Below are 9,986 nucleotides of genomic sequence, written 5' to 3' on the forward strand. Positions count from 1 at the left end.
AGGGAAGGGATGGTAGGGGAAAAATAAAGGAGGAGGCAACAATGCTCCACAAGAGATGTACTCATTACCTTGCTCATGTAACTGTAACCCCTCTGTACGGTATTCTCATAATAAAAAACATTAAAAAAAACTTCTTGAATTACTAGAACTATCTTGGTATTAAGCTGAAGGGAATGTGGCAGAAGCAAGATATCTTTTTTCTTCTTTTCACATAGTTTACTCAATAACCCATTCTTTTGCTTTTCATCCTCTGTGGATAGAAGTAACTGATCTCACTTTTTTCTCAAATAGAATTGAATAACAGGCTTCTTCTTCTCCGGGAAAACATCAAATGGTGGATGATGCTGGTGCAGCAGGACGGCCCTGAGGTTCCCGGGGGTCCGGGCTTGGGGGGCCGTGGAGGCTTCTGTGGAGTCTTCGGTAGCAGCCTCCTGGGTCCCGGGTCGAGGTCACAGCCATGGTAGAGGTCAGGGTCCCGGCCACGAGGCTCGTGGAGGCAAGGCCAAAGACGAGGAATAGATCCCCGTCACCAAACTGGGCCGCCTGGTTAAGGACATGAAGATCAAGTCTTTGGAGGAGATCTATCTTTCCTCCCTGCCCATCAAGGAGTCTGAGATTATTGACTTCTTCCTGAGGGCATCACTCAAGATGCGGGGTTGAAGATTATGCCCGTGCAGAAGCAGACTCAAGCTGGCCAGTGCACCAGGTTCAAGGCATTCGTAGCCACTGGCGACTGCAACAGCCATGTTGGTCTGGGGGTTCAGTGCGCCAAGGAGGTGGCCACTGCCATCCGGGGGGGCATCATCTCGGCCAAGCTCTCCTTCGTCCCTGTGCGGCGAGGTTACTGGGGGAACAGGATTGGCAGGCCTCACACTGTCCCGTGCAAGGTGACAGGCCACTGCGGTTCTGGGCTCGTGCGCCTCATTCCTGCCCCCAGAGGCTCTGGGATCGTTCAGCTCCTGTCCCCAAGAAGCTGCTGCTGATGGCTGGAATCGATGACTGCCACACCTCAGCTAGGGGCTGTACTGCTACCTTGGGGAACTTTGCCAAACCAACTTTGATGCCATCTCTAAGACCTACAGTTACCTAACCCCTGACTTCTGGAAAGAGACCGTATTCACCAAATCTCCTTACAGGAATTCACTGCCCATCTTGTGAAAACCCACACCAGAGTCTCCGTGCAGAGGACCTAGGCTTCAGCTGTGGCTACAGCATGGAATTTTATACAAAAATAATAAAGTGAATCAAGCCTGAAAAAAAAAAAAACTGAATGACAGAATATCCTGTAGTTTCTTGTTTCTAATTCACACTTTTCTTGGTTTTAAGATGAATTTTGTGGCCTCAGACATAAATACATAATTTACCCAGTTACTCTTATTTATGACTGAGTCTTTAGTACAAAGCAATTTTCCATATAAGTGAGCAACTTGGGTAAACTGTGGGTTTGAATAAATGTTAGTTTAGATTAGAAATCTATCTGTGTCCTTGTCGGCTGGTAAGTGAATGCTGGTAAGTCTAAGCCTCAGCTTATTCATCTGTAAAATGGGAGGGTCAGAACAGATGATCTGCAAGGAACTATGAGTCTAGCTTATGGTGACAGAAATAAGATTTACTTAGATTTGTGCATTTCTCTGAAATCAAGACCAACTCTTACCTAAACTTGTTAAAAGAAGATACATTTTGCCTTTCTTTCTGGATTTTATATAAACACTGTGAGCTTTATTTACTTCTTCTAAATTATACTATCTATAGAATTAACTTAATTTCTTTTGTGTCTATGAATCCACTCAATTAGCATTTTTGTGTGACAAGGTAAATTTTCTAGTACCTAATTGCAAACAAACAACCAAGTCAAAAATAAAGAAAGCAGATTGAAGAAAGAATAATAGATAAATGGTCCTGGATTCTCTCATCATATTTTAGCAGAAATCCTCACTAGATGCCCTACTAAGTATAGCATTTCTGTGACATTTTTAAAAAGCTCTGTCCCATGCTTCAGTGACATCTTTACAATAAAAAAAATATTTTTCCTCTGGCACTATCTACTCAGGAGACCAAGATCGGAGGATCAAGGTTTGGAGCCACACCAAGCAGACAAATCCTGCAGAATAGTTTCTCCAAATAACTAGCAGAAGTGTACTAACTCAAGCGGTAGGAGTATCAACCATGGGTGAAAACGTTGAGCAAGAGCAAGAACTGCCCTGAGTTCAAGCCCTACTACTGGAAGTATAGATCTTCAGCCAATACAACACCAGTCAACTATAGCCTTTTATTTTGTAATATAAGAGAACTTTATTATTCAGTGCCTATTCCTGTAATCATCCATGTTGTTTCTAAGTACCTCAAAGCCATGATTGCTGCTCAATGCAACATTGAGTATGTGGGATTATTTTTCAGTGTTTTTCTCAAAAATATCACAAAAGCTTCAAGTCAGTATGTTTCATCCCTCAGGGGCATTTGGTCCTAAACTTCATTTATAATTATGAGGTGAAAGTCTCATTCTATAGTAAAGAGATGACTGTCATCAGAGAAAATTGGGAATTTGGGAAGGGCTAAGGGAGCCTTTCTAATGTGCTGGGTATTAAGCATATAGATTCTTTCCTTTGCCAAAGGCCAAACAGTATCCAACAGAGGCAAGTGCTGGCCGCCTGGCACCAGACAATCCAGTAAAAGCAATAAATAAACACATCTGAACAATATCTAGATAGTACTCTCAGATCTGAATCCAAAGGATAGAACTGTGCATTTTAATAACAAATTGCTCACCTGAGAATTTTCCAAGAGAATCCACTGAGTATCATAAGCTGATGATTCAACCAATTCCTCTATAGAAATCTGTAGTCAGAAAAAGGCCAGCCTGGCTGGCTTACAAATTGCAGCATTATTCTTCCATACATCTCCAACATTCATGATTTCATTTCGGTAAAGCAGTAATTTAAACAATGACTAAATGTGTTAGAAGAAATATATTGAAGGCTATGGAACAATTTATTAATAACGGCAGGACATTTTCGGCAGTACTTTTAATGGATCACTTAGGACCGTATTGATTCGGCATCAGAGTTCTTGGAAACAAGCCTCTTACCAATATCTAAGATCTTGATGTTGTAATTGAACTAGAAAATGTAAGATTTCCACTGTTCCTGCTGAGAGTTCTTCTCAATAAATGTATGTTTTCCACTGGGGCTAAAACCATTGCTACTTGTGTTTTTAATTTTTCCTCCTGTTTCTTTTTCATATTATTCAGCTTTCTGTTTTCTCTCTTTTACCAGAAAAAAAACAGACATATTAGACACTATTTATTCCTCTAAGACAACTTGCACTTTAGGGGGCCATTTGAATGATAAACTTTGTTATAACTTATAGCCATAAAATCACCAGTGTGCAGTATGAAAGAACTAGAAAATGCAGTCATGTTTAACCCTACAAGGTGGTTGAGTGAAACACATAGCAGAGATGAGCTTTCATTATTCCTCCCATTGTTATATATGATATTAGTGTGAAAGGTTTAGGAAATGCCTTGGTAATTGAGGAAACAGAACATACTCAGAGACCTAATGAACTACTAGTTATAATATCAATACTGTAGCAGGAACACCTTTGCCAGGAGAACAAAGAACACTCAATTATGTCATGTGCTAAGCAGATATGTGGCTCTGGGGAACACGCTTCATCTCTTTGTGCTTTGGAAAAGGAATGAGCTCAGCGAGTTCATATCTCAGGTCCTGAGATAGTTATGTATAGAACATTTCTTCGTGTGTTTTCAGAAGTTTAAGACATAGTTTTAAAAGGCTGCTTAACCGGGTGCCGGTGGCTCACGCCTGTAATCCTAGCTACTTAGGAGGCTGAGATCTGAGGATCGTGGTTCAAAGCCAGCCCGGGCAGGAAAGTCCATGAGACTCTTATCTCCAAGAAACCACTGGAAAACCGGAAGTGGTAGAGCTCTCGTCTTGAGCTGAAGAGTGCAGGGATAGCACCCAAGCCCAGAGTTCAAGACCCATGGCAGACCAAAAAAAAAAAAAAAAAAAAGGCTGCTTGAAAATAGTGAACTATAATCCTAGCTACTTGGGAAACTGCAATTGGGAGAATCATGGTTTGAGGCCAGTGGAGGCAGAAAAGTGTGTGAGATCCCTTCTTCAACCCATAGACCAGCACAGTGGCCCACACCTGTCATCTCAAGCTGTGTACAAGAGCCGATATCATGAGGATAGAAGCTCTAAGCCAGTTACAGAAGAAAATTCCAGGAGACCCTGTCTCAACGGGGAGATGGATGAATGGCCCCACAGCTCAGAGTATAACTGGCTGAGAAGTAACACCCTATCCTAAAAAATAGCCCATGAAAAATAGGGCTGAAGGTATGGCTCAAGTGATAAAAGCCCCACCTAGCAAAGCAAGTGTGAGGATTTTAAAGTCTGTGTGTGTTTAGCGGGGGTGGGAGGTAGTCAGGTAGACTAGAATGCCTGTGTGGTTTGGATGCTGTCAATTCTTGATGCAATGAAGTTCAGAGTTGTTGGGAACTCCAAGGGATCACTAGGTCTTGTAGTTCTGCTGGATTAGTTCAAGAAAGTGAGATTTAATTCAGTGGTAAGGACCTGGATTAATTCAGTGTTGAGGGGTTAGATTAGTCGTGAGGGACTAGATGGAGCTGGTCTTCAAGTGTGGATCAGTTACTTTAAGGATGAGTTACTATAAAGCAATTCTCTTCCTAGTGTGTTGGGTGCATTGGTCTCTTCTGCACATGCTCACTTGACTTCTTACCCATATTCCTGCCTTACAGTGCCGTCAGACCCACACTGGAAACTACTCCTGTGCTACTGGACTTCCAGGACTGTGAGAAGCTTAATACACCTCTTTTCTGTCTAAATCACTTAGTGTTGGGGTATTTTGTAAAACCAACATAAACTGGATGAAGACATATGCCCAAATACAGGGAGAATTAATTATTTTTCCAGTGAATAGGATCATTCTAATAAAGAGATGTTTAAGAAAATTAGCATTATGAGTCTCAAAGGAGTAGAAAGGAACGTGGCCCTCTTCTCTGACTATATGGTAGATGGTTGTAGAGCTGGGTTCTCCTCATCATGGCACTGATGTTGTAAGTGTCAAGTGTAGTAGATGCTGTGGTGGACTCCTCAAAGACCAAGGCCCTCACCTAAGAAATAGGAAGTGTTGGCTCCAGACTCTGCACAGTCAAATCCCTCTCCTGTAACATTAGTTAGCTTCCTTGGTCAAGTTTGTACTCTCCACCTGGGAGAGTTGCCTGGGAGAGGGTACCAAGGCTTGGCATCCTGGCCTCCACTTGATACAATTCCAAAGGAGTATTTCATTTCAGAATCTGCCATAGGATTGTGTTAGAAATGGTCATCTCTGTTGAAAATTGCTAGCATAGCTTTTATTGTTTCTCTGCTCAATTTTACTTCCTTTATTCCCTTTAGATTATAATCCAAACTCTGAATCTATCTGTGGGTAAGCCACACAGGTCGTCAGAAGATGAGAAATACGTATTTCAGGATAAAAGACCACTCTTTTTACATTTTCAGTACTGGGGTATGAATTCAAGACCTGAGACTTGAAAGACACTTACTCTGCTGATTGAGCCACTCTGTCACCAGCTCCCTGTCTTATTTCACTGGTTATTTTCAAGTTACAGTCCTGTTTTACACCTAGGCAGGCTTGTATTGTGATCCTCCTATTTGTACTTCTCCTTCTCACTGGAAGGATAGATGGGTGCCACTATACCCAGACATTGATTGGGAGGGAGTGTCAGACACTCTTTATCCAGACTGATCTCAAACCACAGCATTCTATGTTGTTGTCTCCCTAGTAATTGGGATAATAGAGTTGAGTTATTGTACCTAGATTAAAGACTTTTCAAGAGATGTGTTGAGCTGGCATAGTATGAAGTGATCTGCAGGGAAAGATTGGAGAAAGAGAAAGGGAAAGTCCATTCTATCCCAGAGTATTCACTCTATTGAAATTGAAGAATACAAGGATGACTGGTGGAGATGTACTGGACACCTAAATGGACATATTATATTGTAACCAACTTGTACTACTATTTGAAGATTAAATAAAGAAATAAGAAATTTGGGAATGTATATCTGACCTGCAGCTTTGCCACTGAATTAACTTTCTACAATGCTGCCATCCTTTGGTTTAATTGCTCATTGTTTGAGAGTGGGGTCAGAAATAAAAGCCTGTATATCCAGTTTGATATTCTTACCTGTAAAGACATTAAAATGTCCTTTCCATATCAAGTCAATATAACATCACAGATAGATATCTGTTCTTGTTTTAACATCTTCAAAATAAATTTTAATACTCATAGTCAAATGTATGATACCCTATGACAGACATGTCTAGACATTCTTTTCTGTGTATAAGATTTCTCCCACTTGATTCAGATTTTAATTATCTCCCTGGAACATGCAAAGCTTCGAGTTCATTCTGCATATAGATGTGCTGGACATTTAGGACATTAATATTGATTCTGTCCTGGATGAGGGACCATCATATTAGACAAGAGATGCTTCCTCAGGAAAATACTTGTCATGACCTTGTAGTCTCAAGCTGGTTTTGGAATTGTAGCAGCTAGGATCAACCTTAATCGAAGCATTCGTTTTGGCAATTCCATTATTATTGTAATTCAGAGAACCAATGGGGTAAAAGTTGGGGTTCTACACATCTACCCATCTCGGTTCTGTTGTCTCGAAATACTGGATATTTTGGCAAGCTTCATGCTGTACAAAGATACATGAGATACCAAGACTTTATGTTATTTTATAACTTATAATGTTTTGTTAGAAATAGCCACCTCACCTTGTTTTCTTGAATTCCTGTATGTTTTTATCTTTTTGGTCTTTCATATTGACTCTATGATTTCTCAGTCTTCTCTGTAGAAAATTCGACCCCAAAATTTTATTTTTAGCAACTGTCAGTTATGGGTTTCATATTATTATCCTGAATGTTGATAGGACTTTCACTGCCTTGTACATCAACCTAAGGCAGACAACTGATGTCTGCTTCCCTATGCGATTCTGCGGTTCTTCTCTATCTCCTGGTCCATGAGTATCAGCAATAGAATTGAACATATTAAGGTATCTGAAGTGAACTTGTTGAAAAACATTTTGTTAGGTCCCTGAAACCATCAGGGCACATTTAAAATGAGCAGAAAGCAAGCTGGGTGCTGGTGGCTCAAGCCTACAATCCTAGTTACTCAAAAGGCTGAGATCAGAGCACTGGAGTTTGAAGCCAGTTGGAACAGAAAGTCTGTGATACTCTTTTCTCCAATTAACTACAAGAAAAGCTGAAAGTGAGCTATGATAAAGTGCTAGCCTTGAGCAACAAAGATCAGGGACAGCACCCAGGCTCCAAGTTCAATACCTGCCTCCCCCACAAAACAAAACAAAACAACAAAAAAAAGAGCAGAAAGTGGTAAAAGCTCAGGAATAGAAACAAACGTATTTCTTTTCTTCTTCTTTTTTTTTAATTGGGAAAATACTGTACAGAGGGGTAACAGTTACGTGGGCAAGATAATGAGTACATTTTTTATCAAGCATTGTAGCCTCCTCTTTTGTTTGCTCTTCCCATTCCCATCCTCCCCCCCCCCAACCCCACCCAATCCTCCCCGCATCTCCCATCCTCCCATCTCTCCCATCCTCCCCCCCCCAACTCCCCGCACCAAAGTTGTAAAGTTCAGTTTCAACATAACAACTTGTACATCTCATTGTTGCAATGGGTCCACCTGTATCCCTATTTAAACGATTTGTTTTTCCCCTTCCCCTCCACAAATTATACCGACATCATATACAGTGAAAGCAGGGGTTATACTGTGGGGGAGGGACATACAAAGCAACAAAGAAATAATCTTATAAATGTGTTAGAAACAATCGCAAGAAAGAAAAAAAACCTTTAAGTACATATCTAAGGGTTCATTTCCCTAACATCACCTTATCTGACCTTTTCTGCTTGACTCAGACATATACTAGATACTGCAAATAAGGGAAATCATGGGACCTATGTTTCTTTGGGCCTGCTTACTTCACTTAATATAATTTTTTCCAAGTCTTTCCATTTCCTAACAAACGGGGCAATGTCATTCTTTCTGACAGAGGCATAAAATTCGATTGGTATATATACCACATTTTCTTGATCCATTCATCTACTGAGGGGCATCTGGGTTGGTTCCATATCTTAACTATAGTAAATAGTGCTGCAATAAACATAGTCGTGCTGGTAGCTACAGACCTATAGCCATCTAATCTCGATAAGGGAGCTAAAAAAATAGAATGGAAGAAAGACAGCCTCTTCAGTAAATGGTGCTGGCAAAATTGGTGAACTACTTGTAGAAAACTAAAGCTAGATCCTTATATATCACCCTGCACCAGAATCAACTCCAAATGGATCAAAGACCTTGGAGTCAAAGCAGACACTGTGAAAACATTACAAGATGGAATAGGAGAAACCATAGGTCTCCTTGGCACAGGTCAAAATTTTTTGAATAGAGACCCGGAAACACAACAAATCAAAGAAAGGTTGGACAAATGGGATTGCATGAAGTTGCAGAGCTTCTGCATGGCAAAGGACATACCTAGCAAGATCAATAGAAAGCCCAAGGATTGGGAGAAGATCTTCACTAGCCATATAACAGACAAGGGTCTCATATCTAAAATATACTTGGAACTCAAAAAATTAAATCCCCCAACAACAAATCCTCAAAGAAACAACTGCCCAATAAATAAGTGGGCTAAAGACTTAAAGAGAAACTTATCTGAAGAGGAAAGAAAGATGGCCAATAGACACATGAAGAAATGCTCAACCTCCCTAACCATAAAAGAAATGCAAATCAAAACAACATTGAGATACCACCTCACCCCAGTTAGAATGGCTATAATCAAGAACTCTAGTAACAACAGATGCTGGAGGGGATGTGGACAGAAGGGAACCTTACTTCATTGTTGGTGGGAGTGTAAACTTGTTCAACCACTTTGGAAAGTAGTATGGAGGTTCCTCAAAAGACTCCACATAGAGCTCCCCTATGACCCAGCAATACCACTTTTGGGCATTTACCCAAATGTTTACAAAAAAATGTATTTCTATGTTACTTAAGAAACAAATTGTCTAGGATGCTATGATGGCCGTTTTTTCTACTTCAAATGCTGGGCATTGAAGCTAGCATCCCTGTAAACCACTGTACCATCTTGACCATGGCCTCTTACTCCAATGCATGGATTCTCCCTCTTCTTCTCGGGTCCTGCCACTTATTCATACTTCAAACTCTCGCATTGGGAGCCCACTATTCTATTGTAAACTGCAGGTTTTATTTCCAAATGAACCATAAGAATGATTTCATTTTAGTAGTTAACCATCAGGCAGCTGCTGTAGTTATTTGGTATGTGGGATTACTATTTGGTATAACTGTACTACAAGTGTGTCCAACTCATACAGGTAATTAATTAGGTAGAACAAGACCCTGAATGTTTTCTATGATTTTGCACCGTCTATCTAATATCAGGGGAGATTTTTAATTTTCTCAGAGAGCATACAGAGGGATAGCGCTCTAACCGTCTTAATTTCTGTCTTGTGCATTTTTCCTCTTCTGACAGTATATGGGTCTGGTTTATAAGCATGGCAGGTCTATCCTGTTGGCATTTCACTCTCATCAGATGATGCTAAGGAAGCAATCATTTTTTAAGGGAAAATGATACTCAGACACCTGAAGCAGGTGGTTTTAACTCAGACCTCCCCATCATTCTTCTGAGTTCCAGGACAGCAATGGAGACACCCCAGTGATAAAAGGTGGAGGATGATTTATCTAGTTGGCAACCCCATCAGAATCAGAGGGTAAAGAGGAAGCTTTGACAGCAAATTCCTATAGTGAGAAAGAGTAGATGCCATAAAAATTCAATTTTACCAAAGGCTAAATGAGTGTGTTTTCCCCCCTCCTCATTCTGAATTAAGTTTGTTCTGAAATAGAAATCCTTTTC

The 9,986-nt window shown here is 40.5% G+C and overlaps 1 pseudogene; it reads left to right on the forward strand.

The window, feature by feature from the left end:
* Nucleotides 1-331: 331 nt before the first annotated feature.
* LOC122122429 lies at nucleotides 332-1,250 on the forward strand (annotated as a pseudogene).
* Nucleotides 1,251-9,986: the final 8,736 nt, after the last annotated feature.

Source organism: Dipodomys spectabilis, unplaced genomic scaffold, assembly GCF_019054845.1.
Source record: "Dipodomys spectabilis isolate Male_0828 unplaced genomic scaffold, ASM1905484v1 ptg000209l, whole genome shotgun sequence".
Lineage (NCBI taxonomy): Eukaryota > Metazoa > Chordata > Mammalia > Rodentia > Heteromyidae > Dipodomys > Dipodomys spectabilis.